This window comes from Syngnathus floridae, chromosome 3, assembly GCF_059516105.1.
Source record: "Syngnathus floridae isolate MCC-2025c chromosome 3, RoL_Sflo_1.0, whole genome shotgun sequence".
NCBI lineage: Eukaryota > Metazoa > Chordata > Actinopteri > Syngnathiformes > Syngnathidae > Syngnathus > Syngnathus floridae.
The window spans coordinates 19674037-19697285 of NC_142415.1; the positions used below are offsets into that span (position 1 = coordinate 19674037).

The 23249-nt window shown below is 47.0% G+C and overlaps 1 long non-coding RNA gene across 1 annotated transcript; it reads left to right on the forward strand.

The window, feature by feature from the left end:
* The first annotated feature begins 1577 nt into the window (after positions 1–1577).
* Positions 1578–8974, forward strand: LOC148400981 (uncharacterized). Its single transcript, XR_015857343.1, has 3 exons — positions 1578–1762; positions 4057–4125; positions 8726–8974. It is a non-coding gene; the product is annotated as an uncharacterized LOC148400981 (long non-coding RNA).
* The last annotated feature ends 14275 nt before the right edge of the window (positions 8975–23249 follow it).

Consider the following 23249-nt stretch of genomic DNA (forward strand, 5'->3'; position numbering starts at 1 on the left):
AATACTTGTGGGACTTGTGAAGATATAAAAACCGGACAGACAGGATGCGGGAAATAAATGAATGTGTGTCAAATAATTGGGGGTTGACTGACGTCTCGTTGTCATGGTGAACGAACCGAGCGCACCCCAACGGACGCCCACTTAAGAATGTTTGTGTCTGCGTGACCTGCTGTTGATCCTCTCGACCCAGACATGCTCCCACTTAAAAGGTCAGAGGTCAGACCCTCAACACACACACGCTTGAGGGCCAAAAGTAGAGAAGCAGGGCTTCAAGACCTACTTTGAATTTGCCTCATTTGAAAGTTCCGACCTTCCGTGAAACTCTTGACACCAACCTTTTTTGGCCTGCTTGGGATTGGGGCTCATTTGGGTCAACTACTTGGTACGGAACCGGGACTAGCACAAAAAGGGCCACTAGAATCCAGAATATCTCACTTCCGTTCTTTTGAAGCAAAATGGCTGACTTGTGGCGGGCGCCTCGGACTTTGGTTCTTTTGGGCCAAATTCCACGTCAGTTGACGAAAGGCGCTCGATTTGGGACGTAAATCCCGAGCGCGGCTCCCCGACAAGAAATACGGCCCGCATTTGTTCCACGGCTCCACTCCCCGGGTCTCAGCTCGGCCATTCCGCCGGCTCTCCGAGTCGCAACTCCTCGGCGTCTCCGCCGCGCGCGCGGCCTAATTAAACTGCTTAATCAGTTAACGAGTGCGGCGAACACACTTAGCGGGGAATTAAGCGCGGCAAGATGGAGGGGAGACGAGCGGCGGAACTGCTGAGGAGACGTTTTGTCGCTCTCGGGCGGGACATAAAAAGGTGGATGGCGCGCGTGGCGGAGAGGAGGCCATAAAGGCGGCGGCGGCGGAGGGTGGCGGACGCTCTGCCGCCGCCCCGCCGGGGCCGGGCCAGCCAATGGAGACGCGGCGTTAAATGGGAAGCGGGACGTCTGGGCGAAGAGGCAAATTAAAAGCACTTTGCTGTGATAAGCAGAGGGGAGGCAGGGGAGCAAAAAAAACAATCCGGAGATGCGTCTTGGAGGAAGCGCACTCCTTTATTGTCCTCAGGTGGATGCGGATCAGTCGCACTTAATAGAGCGCCGCCGCAAATTTACGGGCCGGGCTTTTTGGGAAGCAAAAATACAAAACAGCTTTAATGCGTCATAATGTCAGCCGCAATGGCTTTTATGTTTTCCCAAATGCATTCTTCTTTTTGCTCTTCTGTCCCCACGCCGGCTTGCCGGGTCCTCCTAAACTGGAAACGGAGCTAGCCGCCGCTAGATTATGTTTATTGTCGTTCTTCCGGGTCATTTCATTCTCACTGGGACTGTCTGGGTTGACTTGGAAGCATTTTTTCATTTGGATAAGATTCATATTGTATACTATGAGGTTGTTCTTTTTTTCAGACAAATAATATATATATTTTTTTATATTCAATTAATTTTTTTGGTCTTGGAAGCATTTCGAAGTCGCCCAAATCGATGCATACCTGTGAGGAAATGGCGACAAATGAGGATGGAAGTCATTTTGTGCACTTTTTTTGTAGGTTGCCTTCAAATGATTGTGATTTTGATGAATGGTCTCTGTTTCCCCTCACGCCACTCAGATCCAGACACGCTTCCTGCCTAACTTCCTGGACGCCGACCAAAACCTTCCTTCCTTCCAGGGCTCTCATTATGCAGGCGAGCTGCATGGGAAACAGCGAAAGCGATAAAAGCAGGAGGCACTTTGCGACGGTGGGGGTGGAACGGCATCTGTTGGCCTCTAAGGTATGATAGTGAGCATCGCACACACAAACACATCATTTAAATTGGCGGACATATTTTAGGACAGCAACATTTGGATTTTTGCTGATTCGGAAAACATCCACACAGATGAGGTGTATTTTGATATCTCCTTGCGTGCGTGCGTGTGCGTTCATGCGCGTGTTTGTGTGTGCACACACGCAAGTGTCTGTCTGTCAGGTGTTTGTGGACACAATGAAGAAGGACTCGTTTTTTTCTGACACCTGTCTCATTGGGCCATGAAAGTGTCACCTGTCCAAGGACAAAACATGCACCCACACACACACACACACACACACGCATGGCTGGACCTGCATCATGTGACGGGATGACAGCAAGCTGCAGCTCTGGACTGTCTCTTTTCCCCCCAGTGTGTGTGTGTTTGCATGTGAGATTGTGTGGCGACTGTGAGAGTGTGTGAATACATATGGATGGCGTGATTGACAATATCCGGATTTTACGGAATGACCTCGATGGTGTTTAAACCGCCGCACTCGCCCGGGAAACTTCCTGTACGCCATCACGGGGCGCTAATGACAACAAGGGATCAAACACCACGTCACACACGCCGCGCTGTCAAAACGCTCACTGACGAGAACAAGACGCCGCTAACGCTCGTCCACATCCCGTCAGAGCAGAGTGAGGAGTCGCAGGCCGAGTTGTTTATTTGGGCGGCGGGTTACGAGCGCCGCACGGGCCTTTTACAGGCAGCAGGTAGACACGCCCGGCAGATGTGCGCCGCCGCCACCGTAAAAGCAAATGGTAGCGAGGAATATTCACACAGACGCGGCTGCAGCTGTGCCGGCCCGAGCCCGATAACGTCTGCCCGTTCACAAGCGGGCTCAGAGGGGCCAATCCAAAATCCCAATGCAACCCTAGGCGTCGTTATCAGAAAGCAACATCTTGAAGCAGTGCTTTTTATCGACCTACAAAGAAGTTGGGCCGAGCTTTTGACCTTAAGCCAGCTCGGCCGGCCTTTTGATTGGTCGCGATGCCTTCGCTGACTTGCGGCTATTTACGCAGCCCAGCCCAATCGGCTCACCCCAGGTCGGAAAGACGTTTTCAGCTGCATCTTAATATTGATTAATTTTTTTCTTCTTCAACAAAAAAAGCGTAACGAGCACAAACGCTCGGACAACTTTGGCGTCCGACGCAAATGGAGAGCAACGAGCGGGCCGGCCGGGCCCTCGGAGACTACGCCGGGCGAATTAAAAGCCTTAATTGCCATTGTTGCCTAGGAGACCTTTGGGTTCCCTAAATGATGGCCCGGCGTCGTCATCAGTCAATATTATGACACGATGAATAATTTAATTTTTACTCGGGCAATCGATGAGGCCTGACAACAACGTTTGAGCAAATCTGAGCTTTTATTTGTCCTCTAAAAGTGTCGTGGGGCTAAATGATACCGACCCTTTGCATCCCGGAGCGCGGCCGTCAATAAAGCATGTTTACGCGGCGCTTGCAAAACCATCACTTTTGGACTTTTGAGGGCAGGAGAGGAAAGGAGGGAAAAAAACAAATAAATAAAAGGGGAAGAAGAGCCAGCGGCGGCGGCGGCTGCTCGCTAAGTGCAACGCGCTAGCACTAAATCTCGGGAGTTAAAGTTTTACTGGGGCGTTATGGGTAAAAATGCCTCGTCAGCCATCTGCCAGTGCCTCTCACGGCGGCCGTATTTCCTGCCGCCGTTCAGCGTCCCGCGAGGCGAAACGCCGCACCGCCTCACGGGGCCGCGCCGCGCCATTACGGCCTCCTCGCAGATGTGGCGGAGGCGCCACGCTTCATAAAATAAAAAAAACACAATCGGAACGCCGGGCCCGTGATGAAGACGTACACGATATTCCCCAAGTCACGCGAGCCACGCACAAAACAGCAAAAACGTGGCAACAGCAACAAGCGGAAATGTCGCAAAAGTGAATTTGTTTTGGCAAAAACGCCGAAGACTCGGGTCCGCCTCAAGATGCGAGGGTTGCCGTCGATTCCTATTTCCAGGCGATTTATCACAATTTATCTGTTTATTTATCACGCGGCAGGTTGACTTCCCGTGTTGAAGCGGCGGGTCGGCTGGAGTAGCATACTTTATCTCGCCGCTTTTTACACGGCGGCCAAATATGAATAGCGGAACGTTATCGCTGCCACGCGTTATAAAAACATTCATCACGCCGCACTGCGGGTATTTATCATGTCAGCGGGGGAAAAAGATGGCGCCGGCGAGATCCCATTTACCATTTTGTGGTCAGCGTGTCACCCACCCCCGACTTTTTTCTTTTTTTTTTTTTTAGCCTCCATCTTGGATGTGAATGAAGTGGCCGGTGTCCTAATAGGATGGAAATATGAAGAAGAATAGCGAGGTGAGATCTACAATATATATTAACTCTGATGCGCAGACTGATAAATGTGGAGGAATTACTCAATTCTTCCTCTTTTAATAATTCTGTCAACCGCGCCCGCCGTTTGACCATTACGCCACCAAAGTCATTTTTTTCCCCTTTTTTCTTTTTTTGCGCAAATAGGTAACATCATCAGTCATGATAATCATTTCATTAATCTCGGCCTGCCGTTTCCTAAAGCGCCGGCAAAGTCACGTGGAAGCAGATACGGCCGCTGCAAGGTGGCTCGCTGATGCATGGTCGCCTGCATCGGCTCTCAGATCGCACGCAGATTTCAGAAGAGCAAAAAAGCCAAAAGAAATTCGGATGCCTTTTTTTTTCTCAATAAAATAGGAAAAGAACATTTCTAAAACACAACCAAAAAAGTTCAGTCATTAACTCAGTCACTGCCAACCCAGTTAATAACTTTGACGTCAATGGCACTGAATGAGTTAAATGGAAGTCAGCGCCTGTGATGAACCAAACATAAAGTTCAGCTGTTCTAGATGCTTCTCGTGACGCGAGTTCTGCAAAGAATTTGCCAAAGAACACAACGAGCAAAGAGTCTGATCTCACCTACTCGGAGACACTTCTATGCGTTCATCTCCCGTTCCTCTTTGATTTGATAAATACAAGGGGACTTAATCAAGTTTAAAAATAACAAACAAATGCGCAAATAAAGGCGAGGTCCGTGGAGAACTCATTAGAGGCCTTGCGGAACGCCGAGAGAGACTCCATAATTACCGCCGTCGAAATAAAACATGCAAAGCTCCGCTTCGGATTTGCTTCCCTTTTCGGAATTCACCGCTGATCTCGGGTCGTACCAAGTTGCGCTCGGAAAAAGTTTGGCCGAGTTGAATTCGAAGCGCCGACCGGCCGACTCCCACGCGTCTTGTGATCGGGAAATATATAGTATATATTTATTCATTTTGTACTTTTCTTTTTTTTCTCATCAAGTAGGAGGGTGAATTTGATCCCCAAACACAAGAATCACAACTAAATAAACAAAATAAAAATACAATTTGAATAAAAAATTTCACATGTAACCCTAACCCTAAACTTAACCCTAAAACAAATATTTTCATTTTGTACTTTTCTTTTTTTTCTCATCAAGTAGGAGGGTGAATTTGATCCCCAAACACAAGAATCGCAACTAAATAAACAAAATAAAAATACAATTTGAATAAAAAACTTCACATGTAACCCTAACCCTAAACTTAACCCTAACCCTAAAACAAATATTAAAATGTCACTAAAAATAATAAATAAATGAAAATTTTAAAAAAGTGTAGACCTTGAATGTAGCAAAGGCTTCTGACTCTTACGTGTCGTCCGGGCCACGCTTGTTTTTTCCCGTTCATTTCCTTGCTTTTATTTTTTTGCCACTAATGAAAACACAGTGAAATCAGGCAAAGCGCTGACAAGGCGAGCTCCATCCTGGGGCCGCAGAGCCAATCCTCTCCGGGCCCCTTTAAGATAGCAGCTAATGTGCTCCGAGGAGGAGGGAGGGCAGGGGGTGGGGGGGGTCGAAGGAGGGAGAGGGGCACTCAGATTTGATCCCGTTGTCTTTTTTTTCCCTCCCCTCCTTGCTTGCAAACATGAGGAGAAAATAGTGTGGCAAAAAAAAAAGTGAGTTAATCTAAATCTAAGCTGCGGACAAAGAGCAAGCAGAGAGGAAAAAAGGACGGATGGAAATGCACATCAACTTCTTTGCATGCGGCGGCCATATTTCCCTCTGAAAATGACACTTTAATTAAACAAATTACGGCTGGAAGGACCTTCAAGTGCGCGATAAGGCCGTGGGGAGATAGCGGGGAAGTGTTTATCAGGGGACGCGGAGGGCTTAAACCTTTAATAGGTAATGCCCAGATAAGTAAGCCTTTTGTGGCGTTAGCCGCACACACATTCCACGCAGCGCGGCTTACGCCACAGCGCTCCAGAAAAGCTGGATCAAAGCAACACCAACGCCCCAAAAATAAAATAGTGTCCCCGAGCTAAACTCGACGCTCGCGTTGATTCTTCAGACCTGAGCCAGCATCCTCCAGCCTGTGTTGATTTTATTTTTCAACTATCTGGGTGTTAAGACTCGCTCGCGGCTAAGAACCACCACACGTTGGGGAACTTGTTTGTTTAGGAGTCCAAGCATGCATAATACAAAAAAAAATACATTGAAGAAGTTCCCAACATATTTGCAGGAGAAATAAAGCTGCAAAGGGTTTCGGGAATTCATCGCAGCCTCGGATTTCGTGCAAAACTTCTGTTTCGGATCGTTAGGGTTAGGGTTAGGGTTAGGGTTTTGCGCCGATCGGTCAAAATTGTATATTTTGTAACTGAATTCATAGTACTTGTTATCTGACTCCACGGCGATGACATCACGCCCTCCCACACAGGAAGTGATGATGTCACCGGCGGAGGTGTGGAGCACGTTTGCATGTGTTTTGTGTTAGCGGAGCCATGTGGCGCTCAAAGACGTCATCTCGCTCGTGTCTCGAGTTAACGGCTCCCCTGGGGGGCGCCGTGAGTGTTATACACGCTTAGCTCACTTCCTGCGTACGTCCCAACCGCCGCAGTGTGTGCGGACCACCGACATCAAAGCTCGCCCAGGAATGGCCCCCATTGGGCCTTTGCGTACTTACAACCATGTGACTTTATTTTTAAACCCACTTAAAAGATATTTACACGCTACAATAAATGTCCACGTGACTGACCGAGTGAGCTCTTCGGAACATTAGCGCATACGTTTGTGAGCATGTTGCCTGTGCAACACTTGAAAGAAAAACACTGATGTTAGTGATGCAAACATGCACACATAGTCAGACAAGCAACACAAAAGAATCAAAATGACAAGCGCTCGCGTTTGTGTACAAACAAAGCCGGCTTGTCGAACATGAGCGGGAAGACTGATGTGAACAAGGCGGCCCCGCAGGACAAGCGCGAACACACTACGCGGAGCTGCCAACAGACGTTCAGACAGATGAGATTAAAACTCTTCACTGCTGCCTGCGCACTGTTGTGTTGCGTATTGCGATGCTTACACACACACATACACACATGCGCGCACAAACAATTGCATGCAAAGGTTCGAGTACATGCTAGCTGTGCTGACGGTAACTGTGCTAATTGGTCAAGAGAACATCCGAGCAGACCCACCAAAAAGTTGAGGGGAGTTCTGCCGTCTGCCAGTCGGAAGTTTTGCTTTTATTTTGCTGAGGGATGGAGGGATGGATGGATAGATGGATGGAGGCAGGGAGGGACGGATGGACCGATGGATGGATGGATGGATGGATGGAGGGAGGGAGGGAGGGAGGGAGGGAGGGAGGGAGGGAGGGATGATGGATGGATGGATGGATGGATGGATGGATGGATGGATGGATGGATGGATGGATGGATGGATGGATGGATGGATGGATGGATGGATGGATGGGTGATTGAAAGAAAAGATCGACACAGGATGAAGCAATGCATGCGCAAAAAGAACTCTATCCGCTGCAACTGCTTGGTTGGTGTTGTTAAATATTCAATTGGTGCGAACGTTGCAGGAGGTCATGTGACCAAATCCGAGCGCGTATCGCTTTCTAATCAGCGGCCGCTCTCGTCAATAACAGCGATGCCAATGTTGTCGTCGCTCTCTCCTTCCCGGCTAATCACGGCAAACGTTTGAAGGGTGAGCGTGTGCTGTTGTAAGCGTGGCGGCTCCATTGATTCGCACTTCCAGCTCTTGTTCGGCCCGACGAATTAGCCCTCTAATCTTGTACAGACTTATTTGTTGGCTACCAATCTCACAAATTAGACTCCTTGAACGTGCACGACAACACACAAGCAGAGACACACGGCAAAATGGACCCTACACAATCCCGCAACACACACAATTATAAAAGTAGTAAATAGAATCTGTTTGAAAGTGTTGGCGTGATAACAACGTTATGTCCCTTCCAATGCGGCTAATCTATGACAGCGAGTTAAAAAAGCTCAAGCTAATAAATGAGCCAGGATTTGAAGAGCCAAGCAAAATAGGATTTTGGTCACCTTTGGTAAAATATCCAGGTTGAATTGTTAGCATGTTGCTAACGACGCTTGACGGCGGATCAGAGGCGCTCACGTCACCAATGTCAGCCATTTCTAATCATCTCCTTTCCCTCGACTTCCTCATCTCAGTCCCTATTCTGCGGTTGGGGTAGACGACGACGATGGCGACAGGCCAAGCAGAAAGTCATTTTTCACTTGAAATGCCAAGTGGTGATGTAGCATAATATCCCGTCAGAAATTAACCATCTTTTTCCGCCACCGCTGCTGCCTGTCAGCAAGTGAAGATGGAGGGGAGGAGGCGGGCGGTTGGGGGTGAAGCGGCTCACGGCTGCTAGCACGATGTACAACATCACACGACCGGAATCTTTGCTTGGGTCACTTTAACTCTTTCACTGCCATTGACGCTTATAGACGTCAAAGTTGTGTTTTATCTGGGGTTTAAAAAAATTGAAAGATTGTTAAGTGGAATCCCGTTCATATGTTTAGCCGCGGTAGTCCACAATGATGGGCAGTACATCAGATTGTCACTTTCTAACTTTTCCCTCCCTACCACCAGCGGGAGCGCCATTCATCTTCCCAGCATGCATCGGGAGCGGCGCTGGCATTTTGGACACGGCAAAGTGATCATTCTTCCTGTTCCCATCCCAAACTCAAAGTGCATCAGAGGTGGAACCAAGTTTTAACCTTCAACTTTCAGGCAAGTCCTATGTTACAATCCCAAAAGTCATGACAGTCAACTGAACAAGTGAAGTCAACAATATTTATTTTCCTTATTACCGCTTGCTTCGCCCGCTCAATGAATTGCAAAACCCTCACGAAGCTTCGTTCATGCTTCACCGGCTATCGCTAAGCTAAGCTGCAATGTTGACGTAGCTTTGTGCAGTCTTTGATGTTGTTCTGTTTTTTGTTACTAAATTGTTGCGTGAACGTTAGCTTTAGCTTCGAGCCTTTAACCAAGCGAGTCCCAAGTCCTAAAACGGTCAATCCCAGGCCTTTTTTGATTGTCACGAAAGCGGCAAGCGGATCGATGCGGGCTTTGAGAAGGGACTTCTTCCATCCATTTTGCGATGTTAACGACAGCCATAAGTCAGCGGGCTGGCGGCGAGCTAGTGGAGGGGCATCATATCTCCCGCCCCACCCCCCCTCCCCTTCTTGAGGTGTGACCTTTCTGTCTCCCTGCTGACAGCTCCTACAGAAAAAGGTGTCAATTAATGACATTTAGAACATTTCATATCACTCCCAATAACTCTCGAGCCTTTTACAACAACTCCTTTATCGGTGCCGAGGACTCTCGGGTACAGGGGGAAGGGCGCTTGGCGGAGACCACAGCATGTCATTAATGTCCAGTTTCAACACCTTCCCGCTGAAGTGGAGGTGTTGGAAAGGCCAGCGTGAAAGGCCGCGCAGATTCTCCGTCGTTTGGTTAAATAGAGAGCGTCACGTGGTCGCGGAACTTGAGCCTGCTTTTGCTCCCGCTTTGAGCGGAAGTCAATCTGGCTTGAAATGTAAAGTGCTTAATTCACATAGAAAACTTTTGGTGTCTCAGAGCCGTATCGTTTGTTGTGCGCTAGCGCGGCGGTTACCGGCGCGCCATAACAGCCGGCGGGCGACATAACCTTTCACGTCGGCGTACACAAGTAATTGAAGCCCTTGACCCCGTCGAGCGGCACCGGCTTGTAAGTACAAACCTGACATTTTGATACCGCTCTGGGGGTTGGCGGTGGCGGGGATCCCTCACACCCGTTTATTTTCATATTTCAATAATCCATTAAGGCGGTCGCAGGGAGCAAACAGTGAGCGCGCCCGAGCGAGAGAGCGAACCAAGCGGGCGGGCGGGCGGGCCACCGCCGCCATGTGGGAAGTGTGAATGATTAAGATTGTCAAGCTCAAATAATGCACTGGCAAGACAGACCATAAATCAGCTTTTGTGACATTTTGCGAGCCGGCGGCGGAGGTTTTATGCTTGAAAGCAGCCATGCAATCACACACAAACAGCTCCCTGCCCCAAATGCCACTCATTCATTATTAATATATGCTATATTTATTTATTTCCCGCTCACTCGCACTAGGCGGGTAACCTTTTCCCGCACCAACATACCGGACTTTATAATTACGCGACGGCCGAGGAAGGTCAGCCCAGGACGGCCAATGAATTTCGGCGCGGCTAACGTTAGCCAACGACAGATATTGACCGCGGCAGGGCCCGCGGTGTGACCTCCACGGCCGGCTTTATTCCAGCGGCTTCACGCTCCACGGTTATCCGCCTCTGCCATCCTCATTATCGCCACCGCCCGGCCCCCTTCTTTAACATTCATACTTTAATCACCGCTCGCCGTCATCCTCCCACCAGCGGGAAAATTTACGGCGCCATCAGCCACATTTGCATGTCACTTTGCGATTGAGGTCGTCCCGAAAAGGCGGCTTTTAAGTCGTTACTCCCCCCCCCACCGCCTCCCACCCGCCCCCCAGATCTCATCTGCCCGACAAGAGCGATAAAGTTCATTTCAGATTAGGTGATTGACTCGTACCAAGCTGCCAACATAGACGAGAAAAAGCTAGCCCTCTCGCAAGCCAGTGCTAATGCTAATGCCCAATCAGGAAAATCCTTCACAAGTTAAGGGCTCTTCAGCCTTTCGGATAAAATGTATGAAAAATATAACATTTTGGCTTTTTGAAAACAAACGATACTATGTACTGCATATTTGAAATGTTTCTGTATCTTATCAGTCAACATATGTTGCTTCACCGTTTGTGGTCGGATATCCATTGCTTGAGGGTTACAACGCATCCATGCACTTCATGCTAGTGTTTACGTGTTAGTATTAAGATGAAAACAAGCTTGCATATTAAAAGTAGAATTCTCTGTTTTATGTGGAAATCAACTAAATTATGACCAGTCGCTACCATCAAGTTTGCGCTGCAAAACCTCAAAAAATGTTGAAATAAGTCGAGTCTCCCGTCTCCCGAGTCTATACCTCCCGTATTTCGGCTAACAGTTAGATTATTCCTCCCCAAATTTTGGCTTTTGTCCAACACGTGCACAAATGACAATGCCGGTGACCCTCAAATGAGGCCACGTTGCATTCCAGGCCCGCAGGACATCGGAGCGCTCCGCCACCGCGGTGTTTTGATACGCAGCCGCCATCTACGTGAAATATTAATGCAGCCGGCTGATTTGGGGTGTCGAGCGGCGTGTCACTCATTTGCCTTTTAATCATGCGGCAGCTCGAGGAAGGGAAAAATAACTCTTCCTTTCTGGGTGGCTGTCAACATGTCGGCAAAAAGTCACGAGGCAGGCGGCGCGTCATTGACAGCTGCTCCTTTGGTTCGTCGCAGGCTGCCTTTCGCCTCCGTTCAGCCCAAAACAAGGAACGTTGCTCCATGAAAATTTAAACGCGGCGAAATGTGCGAATTAGGGGGATGCTAAATTTTTCAACGCTGCCAAATTGGCTGCACTTGGGACAACATTTGGACGTGCGCGCGTGATGATTTTGACAGATCATGTCAAGAAGAAGCATTGTGTCTCCTGTCACCAAAAAAAGTACATTTGTCACCCAAATGAGCGATTGGAAGGAAATGTTCGGTGCAGTGAGCTCAGCGCTCGGGAAAGGCCTTTCACATATTTCGTGACGACAATCGTTTTGGGTTCACTTCATCAACTACAGTGTGCTTTCATGTGGCTAAGGCGAGCCGCAGCCATTAAAACACACAAATACGCTACGCGACAAGCTGCTGTAAGCCACGGCTCACACTCACACACGGGAAAAACTGATTCCTGACATCACTCAAATGGCCACACCTTTCGTATAATCATAGAATCCTTGATATACGCTTTTTATATATATTTTTCGCTATGTTTGGTTTTCTTTTTTGTCCCGAGTAGAGGGCTCAGCCCATCTCAGTTGAATTTCCACTTTTGGCGGCCAAACAGTATAAGCGTCTTTATAAATGTTATAAAATTGCTTTTATGACTACAGACGTTTCATATGCTCTTTTTATTTTTACTTCCACCGTTTTAATGGACTGGTTGGATCGAGTTAAAGGCAGTAAAGTCGCGTTTTTGATGAAAACGTCGGCCGAGCATATGGACGTCGATTATGCTACGACGGCGTCACGGCTGGCGTGTAATTACTTTTATGGAAAGCATCACACTTGACAGACATGACAATGTTCCACGCCAAACAAGAGCGATTAAAAGCGACAGCCGTTTCCGCTCTCCGCTAATTGAAATTTGCACTTTTTTTTTTTTTTTGTGCTCCGACAGAACCTTCATTAAGCACAAAATCCAATAGAAGAGTGTCAAAAATGTTGCGTTTACAACGATAAGATTGATATTTTAATTGTCAGGTTCGTGTTTTGATGACCTTATTTAGCGACACGACAGGGTCAAAATATTAGAAACATCATCGTGTGATTTTTCACGGCAAACAATTGTTCAATTGCTCGCTCCCACAGCATGGCAGATGATATTTGGTTGGATTACATAAATTGTGTACTTCATTTGGAGAGTTACACAGATGACAGAGTTCATTTCTTTGTTTGCTTGGAATTTGTGCATTCTTGAATTGTTAATTGTTTTTTTGTCTGTTTGATTAAAGGTTTGCGATACTGTTGATGCACACGGTCGTTGATTTGTTAAATGGGTTGGTTTTGTTTGGGTGGCCATTTTGTACAATTATGGAATTATCACACGCGTTTCTTCTTTGTTGGTCAGTTAATTCAAAGGTTTGCAACTTGTTCATTTGCTAGTTTAGTTCATCCTCATTAGGATCACGCTAATCACGCGTTGCAATCCGTTTATTCGTCTACAATTTCGACAGATTGTTTGCTAGTTTGGAAATGATTACGCTATTAGTCAATTAGAGTTAATTGGATGATGTGAAATATGAGGTTTGTATGTTTGTTTATTTTTTGCTTTCGCAAAGTAACGGAAGTTTCCTAATTTGCTAACTTGGACTGCGTTGTCTACTTACGCTAGCTAGCAAGCGTCGACTAAGCATGAGCGTAAAATGGCTAAGCATGAGCGTAAGCTAACAAGCAATGGTAGCAAAACTCAGCTCGGCAGCATTTGGCCTGACTGGAAGTTGAAGAGTACTTTTTAAGGAGGAAATAAATCATTTTGCCTTTTCCGCAGTTTGATGTGTGATGAAAATGGCCCCGCCCTCGCGGAAGTCTCATGTTAGCAAAACATTGGACAAAGCAGTCAGCGGATAAAAGCTAGCTTTAGATGCTGTTTTTTTTTTTGTCTTTTTCATTCCATCCGACTCGTTTGCCTCTTTCGCCGGGAGGAAGTGTCTTTTTTGTCCTCTTTTTGACAAGGCTCCAGATTGCGTGCACATCAGGTGACAATTAAGACATAACAACGCAAATTATGTGCCGTCACATCCACTTACCTTCACTCGCTGACAGTTTGTAGTGCGTTAAATTAACGGCGCCTCTTCACCGCCGCAACGCTCACCTGTAATGAGCAATTAACGCCGACGTCAGCCCATCTGTAAAACTTGATTTTCTTTTTCTTTTTTTCTTTTCCTCTCCCCAGACAACGCGACGAGCGTCGTCGTCAGCGCCACTTAACGCGGCACATTTCAAACAATGCCCAACGCGCCTCCTGAATAATTCAGCGGCTGCAAACATAAAACAACTGTTAACACGCCAGAATAATTAGTTATGCTTGCTTGACATGTTTGCGCCGTTAATAATTAATGCCTTTGTCTTAATTAACAACAACACTGCTTTTCGCCCCTGTTCCGAAAATAAAGGCGAAAACAGGCAATTACGCCATAAATATTCAGCGCGGCCGCTTATTTCCAGCTGGCGTAATGGGCCGAAGACATTCCGGAATGATCTGTTTCAAGAGGCCACTCGTGCTCTCGCCATTACAAGTTGCATAAAATGCGGGCTAATTATCCGACAGGAAGTATAAAACACTTCGGGCCGGGGAGCACTGTTGCCGTGGCGACCGCTGCCAACCACCGCCACTGTTGACCGCTCGCACCCACACTCTGGCTGTCGCCTTTTTTTCTTAACATCAAAGACACTGGCACTATTTTAGCAGAAACTACATTCCATTTCCTTAAATAGAAGCCTGGCAGGCATGCTAAAGTGACACTAAATTCTGGGTTAGGGTTCTGAGGTCTGAAGACTAGGGTGGATAGTGAAAGCTTGATTTCAAAGCAGGTCTAAAAGCTTTTTCCCGCCATTCCTCTACATGTGCGGTCTTTGAGAGGTATATCTTCTTTGATTTCTCGACTTGATTCTTACCCCCAAACATTTACAAGGTTCTCTGACTCCATCCAGGCCACATTACGTAGCACGTTAGCGAAGACTATGGTGAAGCGAGCCGACAGTGAAATCCCGGGCAGGAGTTTGCCGATCTATTTGAAAGCGCTGTCGTCGCGCGTTTGTTGCGCAAAGGTCAGCGAGTAATACTGCGCCGGCTTACAAACACGCGGCGCCACTTCCCTTCATGCGTTGTCACAAATCGCGGCGGCTAATAAGCGCACGTAGGCGCCGTAAATTGGCTCTCGGGGATGATTTATACGCCCGCGCTGACCCGCCGCCGCTTGACAGTTGCTTTCATTTTCTTCAGCGCCAAGGTCGTTTGGCCGGCGCGGGAGCCTCTCCCAAGTTTTTCAGCGGCTGCGACACCCCCACTCTTAGCGCCCCATCCCTCCCCCGCCAGGCCCCGACGGCCCCATGAATCATCCCGTCTTTCCCCATCGAACCGTCGGCCGCCGCCTCCTCGCAACCGGGCCGATCCTTCTTCATCGCGGCTAACAATTTGGTAATGAAATATTGATTTTTAGTTAGATTCAAATGGATGTTATTAACTTTGCATTGATAAATCGCTGCCCTTCCCTTCTTCTTTGTCTCTCGGCCCGCCTCCCCTTTCGGCACGACGCCTCCTGACCTACAACGTCGACGAGGCGCTTTTGCAACCTTTATTGAGCCGAGGCGCGCGCAGCGGTACCTCGACGTACGAGGAGGGCTGAACAAGCGATCAAATTCAAATCGACACGCCGTAGAGTGGAATTTTCTAATCGCAAAGGTTGGAAAGGAAATCGTGCCGTGCCGTGCCGCACTTCATTCCATTGGTATCTAGGCTTTGCCAATGGAGCATTTAGGTGTCCATGTCTCGATTTAGATTGTGTCGCTATACATAAGTTGATTTTGTAAAAAAAAGAAAAAAAATTGTCAAATTTTGTAAAAATGAAATATGAGACATGAAAAATCAAAGAGATAAAGGCACAGATTTGTTTGCGTTATTATTGTAGGGATGGCTGAGTATCGATATCTTATTTCAAGGTATCAGATCTTTGCGAAAAGTGCCAATACCAACCGCCGATACTAAACACAAAAAATGACCACCATGAAAAAACGTGAGTATTAAATTGCAATATTGACAGGCAAATTTTCGGCTGATCCTGAAATTTCACCTGAGTGGCCCAACGTTTTTCCCGGCGGCCGATCAATGACCACTCGCCGTCCGACGCGATGACTCTGAAACAACAAAAGGCCTGCGTTGCACGACACACGCTCATTGCATATCAACCACAAGAATTTCGTTTTGAAGCCAACTAAATGATTTGAATGATTTCAAAAAAACACACACCCCGGGTTCATTTGAGACTCCTGGTGGTCTTTGAATGCTTTCAAAAGCACAAGTAGAGTCAAGCGAGACTTGAAAGTTGAATGCCCAAAAAGTCCATTATTGATAAGACTTTCATTTCAATGTCAGAAGAAAAATGCACTTTCCTGTCTGCTTTGCTTTCACACACACACACACACACACTCAGACACACACACACACACAAAGAGCAGCACAAGCTTGCAGCGTATTAAAGGCGTGGGCTTGACACAAGATGGACGTGGTGGACAGGCGGGGAGCCCAGGGGACACAACGGAGGGCTGCATGTGATGCCCACGCCAGTTACACGGAGGGCCATTTACATTTCTATGCGCGTGTCGCGCCTGACAGCGACACAATTTCCTGTTCCGAGTGGCGAGCTCCTGACTGCGCGCCTGCGAAGGGGACCGCATGTAATCTTTGGGGCTCGCAGCTAAAGCCGGCCGGGCCTCCCGAGAGGATTCCCTCCACCAAAAACCTTCAACTCGAGTAACGTTTCCATGCCGCAGGGACATTTTTGACAAATAATCCACGTAAATACGCTTAATTCATTTGTTGTACAGCGCAAACATGCTTGTACCATCCGCAAAGTGACTAAACCATTTAAAAACCAAAGCGCTATTTCCCACAGGAAATCATTGCAGGCTCGTCAATCCGTTCTGGACATTAAAAAAAACATGAACAAATGATGCATTTTGTAGAAGGTAACTCTAGTTGGAAAACAATCTGAAATAAATATCAGTGACGCTTTATTTAAAACCTCAACACCTAAAAATTTGGTATAGCGATAAACACGATTCCTCTTCAACAGTGGACCCCCAAATACCATTTGCAGAATTTTTTTTCAGGATTTGATCTTTTTTCCCGTTTGCTTTGGTTGGCTGCAAATGAGTGACCCCATCCAGCATTGAATCCCTGACCTAAACCCGAGTCCTGGTCCTACTTAGCAGTACAGAAGAAGAGCGAAGGAGCGAGCGGACCTTTCCAAATGAGCTTTCCCCGAGCAAATTTGTTGCAGGAGCCGCCGTGTGTCTTTGATGCAAGCGCGATTGCGTTGACCTCTGTTGCGCCGGCCCAATAAGGACGCGTTCCATCAAGATAAGGCCCAGCGTATTAAGTAGCGCCACAGTCTCATGCTACATGTAGATAACCTCCCGTTATTAGCTCCCCGATGGCCAATCAATACGCCACTTCCCCGAGCCGCTCCCTAACCGAGATAATCATCTCCCCGCGCCTGACGCCCGATAATTGCTTGCCGCTCAATTGCGGGCCGCTTTGACAAGGCTGCTTTGCATATTCAACCCCAATAAACAGCCACGTATGCGTCCTATCGGGAGATAATTGAGCCGGGAGTCCGAGCCCCGGAAGCCAAGAAGAAGAACAAGCGGCTGATTACTTGTGCGATGGCGTTTGGAAGCGGCCGCCTCCCTGCGGACGTCTCTTCACGCCCACCAAACTGACGCCGTTTGAAGAAACTTTGGTTTTCTTTACGTCCGTCCACTGGAAAAAACACAAACTTTCGCCATGGGACAAAAATGTCCACACCAAAAAGAACGTTCGGAACCCAGGCTGGGCATCCTTTTCAAATTGGCGCCCCGTCGCCTCGTCTTTGGCCCTCAAAGTTAACTTTTTGGTTGGGCCCCGACTCCTTCAACAAACAACTTCAGTTTTTATTGGGGGGTCACGTTGGGTTCTTTGGCTGTCATCCTGGCGATTGTCGGTCCCCCGGCGCCCGAGGGCACCCGTGTGCCAGTCTTACAACGCGCCGTGTCAGAGCCGGAGTCCAAGCGACCAAGCGCTCGGCTGGCAGAAGCCGGCTTTGCTCAATTCCGTCGCCGCGTTGGGCTGTTGACACGGGCCCACGGGGGACGCTGTTTTTCGGGGGCACGGCTGCGGCCGCCCGCCTTGGGAAGGGGCCCCGCTTTTGAGGGCAGATGTTGTCATTGCTGGATCAGTGAAGGAGGTCTGGAGCTGCAGGTTGAGAGCGCAACCCCCAAGGGGAGGATCCCGACCCGAGCTGGAGAAAGCCCACCTCGGAAGCACGCTAGCAACATGCAAACATTCTTCTATGTTCTGAAATGAATGTTCTGCGTGGATACTTTTGCAAGCTGGCTCTGCATCGATTAGCAATAAACATCTAGAAAGTAAGGCACGCAATTATTTGTGTGTGTGGGTGTGGATTGACAAGAAACTGACAGGAAGTTGATTGCCGAGCAGGCGTGAGGTGTGTCGTGTCTCCGTGGCAGCTGGGAGGCGCCACTGAGGAGTGACGAGACAATCAGCCAAGTGTGTGTGTGTGTGTGTGTTTACATGACACGCGGGTGGCATTTACAGTATCACTGACAAGGTGAACGCTGATTTATGACTTGTCTTTTTTTTCTTTTTTTTTCCCTCACACCACCCAAACATTCCGCATTTGACCATTCTTCGCACAGATGACACTTTTGGTAGGAGCCTCATCCAAAGGTTTTTTTTTTTGTTGCATTGGTAAAAATAAAAATAGAATCTATTCTAGCAAATATCAAGGTTCAGTAAAAGCCACTACTTAGTGAGAGCAATGAGGACGGGCGGGTCCAAGCTAGCCCTTTCATCTGTGAGCCGCAAACGGACCTCCAGTATGGATGCACGTGTGTGTATGTGTGTGCTTAGTGTATGTGTGTGTTGCTTTTAAATGTTGTCACTTATGCAAATTTAATGAGCGTTTTTACTCGCATCTTTTTAATGCTCCCGCCACCGCACGGCCCGATGCATAATTAAACGGCCCAAAAAAAAAAAATCTGCTCCTTTTGCCACCTTTTAATTTCACACAAAACAATTGCATACGGATAACGCTAAAACAAGGCGGGGCCACCTTACATGCTTAAAGTAGGCAAAAAACGTTTCTTTCCTGGAGTACATTTTAAATCCAGATTCCATTCGCATTTTTCTAGACTCTTGTCCAGTGGAATCGCAACATTATCGAGGAAACCAGTTTACCCACACACACACTGCAGAAGGTTCAAGGATGATGATGAGGACACTCGTGCACACACACACACGCGCTCACACTGATAAGAGAGCAACAGACAAGCCACAGCGATAAAAAAGACATGATGGACACGTCTCATCGTCTGGATGACAGCTTCATCAATAGCCTCAGGACACACACTGACCCCCCCGACTTGATTGACAGCTAGCAGGTGTCTGGTGTGCAGTGAGGCCAGCTGCTGCGTCGCCGTGACAACAGCCTCAAGGCGTGACTTGACGCGAGGACCTTCTTCAAGCTGATCTCCCCTCAATGCACTTGGAGCCAGTCAAACTAAAGATCTGACTTTTGTCTGCAAATGTCTTTTAGCAGCCAGAAAAAAAAATCGACAAGATTGGGGACTACCAAACGCCTTTGTGTGCCATCACTGGTTGGTCTCCATCCCGGAGAAGAAAAAAGAAATGGTGCTTTGTGCGCTGTCCGCAATCAACTTAGCTGATTAGCAAGATTAGTCACGTCAAGAAGCAAGCTCCCTTTTGTTCCGACATGCAAACTGTAGGCGATTACGGAGATGCTCCATAAGCCTTCCAGATCTCTTCCAAAAAAAAAGTCTTCACAATATCCTTTGGCTCAACTTTCACATATTTTTCCTTCCAACTTCTCAAATTAAAGTATCTTACTTTGTCAGAAGGTGGCATGTTAGGAAAGCACATTTGGGGGGCAGAAAAAATGAAATAAACATGCAAGTTCATCTTTTGTCTGCTGGATCTCAACAGGTGAGCAGACGTCCTTATATGTTCTTTTCAGAAGAAAATTTGGGGATTTTTTTTTTTTTGCAAGATCTAAGGAAATCTTTTGCAGCGATTTGAGGAAGTCCGACGTGATTTAATGCAATTCTCGTGGGAGTTCATGAAAATCTGGTGAGATTTGTGGAAGTCATTTTGCAAGATTAAATGGATGACTTGTGAGGTTTGAAGAATGTTGCCAGATTTGAGGAAGCCTCTTGTGATTCAGCAGAAGCCTGGTGAAATGTGTGGATGTCACGAGAGATCTGGTGAAATCTTGCCAAGATTTAGCCAAGGATTTTTCCGACATCTCGGGAGATTCAATGCAAATTTTGTGAGATTTATAACTGTAGTCTGCTGTTTTGTGGAACCTGTGTGAGATTTGAAAAAGTCCCGCGTGATTTTGCAGCACCAAAATGAATACGTGGCCCCCCGCTGACTCCCGGTCCAAAGAAGGACATCATGACTGTAGCTCTGTAGCGCCCCCTCCAGAGTGTTGGTCACGCTCCGCGGCCTCAGAGGGCAAATAAATGGCCACATCTTCTTGCGCTTCACATTTGATCTGGTGGGTCGGGCTCGCGCACAATCAAAGTCATCATTACCGACACAGCGGCAGGCGAGCGAGCGTGGGGGAGGAGGAGTGCAGGGCGCTTTTTCAAAATGGCTCCGAGGTGACCAGCGCTCATCTATTTATTTTTATTGGGCTTTTGCGCGTGAGCCACAAACTTGATTTATACCCGTGTCCTTTTAGGGGGGCGAGACCCAGACGTTCCCGAATGAAGTGGAGCGCTGCGAAGAATTCCAAATGCACTTTTAATACAACATACACACGCTGCCCCTCCCCTCCACCACCTATTGACGTTTAGCCGCGAATCCGTCTTTTTTATTTTTGTCATTTCTGCCATCGTTGGACTCGCTCGCTATATTTGTGCCAACGTGTGTGTGTGTGTGTCAACATTTATTTCCTCTCATCGTCTGTTGGGAGCAAGAAAGGAGGCGAGGAGGGGACGGGGGTGAGGCCGTGTAATGGTAATCTTTTTTTTTTTTTTTTTGAGTGCTCCCAGGGTGTGAAGTGGCCGTTGCAGAGGACTTTCAGATTGATCTCTTGCATGCAGATGCACACACACACACACACACACACACACACACACACACACACACACACACACACACACACTCCACGCATCCACCTCTCATCCTGTTTGATTCATGGTCCAAATATGCCAATAAAAACATCAACACAATTTCCTTCTTCGCCTAACACAGAACATCCGCGGAGTTGTAAAAAGTCGAAATATGGTTTTGCATAATGAAGGCCTTCACTATACTGAATCAAAAGAAACCCTAAGATGCTTAAACCAGCAATTCAAATATCGCAAAACGACACAGTGCTTTGTTGATTGCTCCTTCCAGCTGAGGTTTGCCATCAAATTAAACAATCAAAACAAAGCAAATTGCACCATCTCAATTCAAAACGAGCATGTCAGATGAATGCTAACATGCAATGCCAACGGGCGCTCCAACACCTGTTGAGCACAAAACACAATGTAAGTAATACTCACAGGCATAGATTCTTTATCCTCTGCCAAAACGGACTTTGACGTTTCATTGTTCTTCCAAGCTCAGCCTCTTTGATCCATTCAAAATGGACAACCTGAAGATTAAAATACAATTCCGGAGCTGCCGGATCATAAACCCAAATTCCAAACTGGGTGCAAGTTGTGTTCAAAAAGTTGTTTTCCAAAAGAAAAGCATCAGCAAATGTGGATAAATACTTGGCACCATCCTCAACATCCGCTGCATTTCCAACACGCTGACCACTAATTGACATTTTCATTCTCACCGTATTTATGGTCCTATTTCCTGTGGGTGATAATGACCGTTTCCCCAGCGCTGTCCTAATGGACATGAAAGAACGCAGGAATCCTGTTTAATTATGCCGAGTAACTGTCTTTTCACGCTCTGTGGCCAAGGGCAATCATATTCACTAATCAACTACTTTTATTTGGAGGAAAAAACACGCTGTTTGTACCTTTTGTTGGGTTATGTATGCATGAAAACAGATGTTTGCAACCGTGTGAAACAGAGGTCAGAGGTCGGACCAAAACATGTCAGTTTCCCTATTTGTGTTTCAATATTGAGGCCATATTTTTGTCCAAACGTTTCTCCACCATCTGGTCCACAAATTTCCAGCTTCTGAATCCTAAAAATGACTTTTGTCCTAAATTTCTTTCCATTTTAATGTCCACGGTTGAAAATTTCAGAACAAAATGCTCCAACATGTTCAGTTTTGGTCCAAAACTTGTCATTTGAGCCCAGAATATTTATTTCTAATATATACTGGCAAGAGTTAGCGCTTTAACATTAGTCATGTTTGAGCGGACAACGGGATTGACTGCACGTCCTGTTTCTTTTGTCTGTGTGTGCGCGAGAGCCACTCGGACGCAGCTAATGGAGACGTGAGCGCCTCCGCTGAGCCGTTAGCGCTGACACTCATCCTCTGGTGGAGGAGCGTACTAGATTAGATTAGCATCATCACTCGCTTTTCCAGATAGCGACAAGCTCTCTGTAATCATTTATTTGTCACTGTGTGGCATCTTTGACGCAGCGAGAACGCAAAACTGAGACCAAAGGGTAAAAATGGCATCTTTCAGCCTGTGACTTTCACACAGAGCCCGGCAAAAGCGAATATTTATGTGGCTGTGTAGGCTCTTCCGTGCAGAAATCCAAAAAATAGCTGGCATTTATTTGATGCCTCTGTCTTTCACACGGAATCCATCGTTTCCAAGTAGTATGTTGCCTTGTCTGCTTGACTTTCACACAGAACCCAGTGAAACAGGCTATTGACTGGTTTGTGCGTATGAAAATTCACAAATCTCTTCAAAGGGTGTGTAAGTGCTTTGTGTAAATTTTCTTTCATGCTTCAAAGCCTTTTTACACAGAACCCAGCAAAGCAAGGTATTGACTTATGCCCGCCTGTGTTTATTTACCAGAAGTAGCATCTCTTTTTTCGTCTTTGCCTTTCACACAGAACCCAGCAAAGCTATTGGTATGTTGTCTGTATAGCCTCAAATACAGTCAGTCTATAAAAATGTTATCCGATATCAAAAGGTAAATCTGCCCTTTTTCTCCCATTGCCTTTCACACAGAACACAGTGAAGCCGGTTTGCTTCCACCAACACAGCTGAACTTTATAAGTGTTTTTTCTTGACATTTTGGTTGAAGAAATGTGCCACCAATGAAATGAATTGCCACGTGAGTTTAAACAGCTGGAGTTTAAAAATAAATGGAAATGTAAAAAAATATAAACAGTACATTTTTGGAGATTTTTAATCCAGGTCCTAAAACATGATTTGACTGTTTTTATTTCCTGCGTATCCATAGCATAACGAGCGCGTCTCTCCCGTATTCATCGTACATTAATAAAGGCTGACTGCTTATTACGGCGCGTGGCCGTACAGTGAATAATTTTCAAATAATTAAGCGCAGGATAAACAAAACATAAATTTCGGTTGGGGCGGGGGGGGGCGTGTTGCATTTATTTGGACGCGCGCTCAAATATGCGGCGCGCACGTTGTTTTAATTAAAAGATAAATCTGCGTGACACGCCGCTTCCCAGTTAATTATTCAGCGCCGTACAATAAAAACAAAAAGCCATTAAATATGCCACACACTCTATTTCTCCATTAACAGTAAAAAGCGC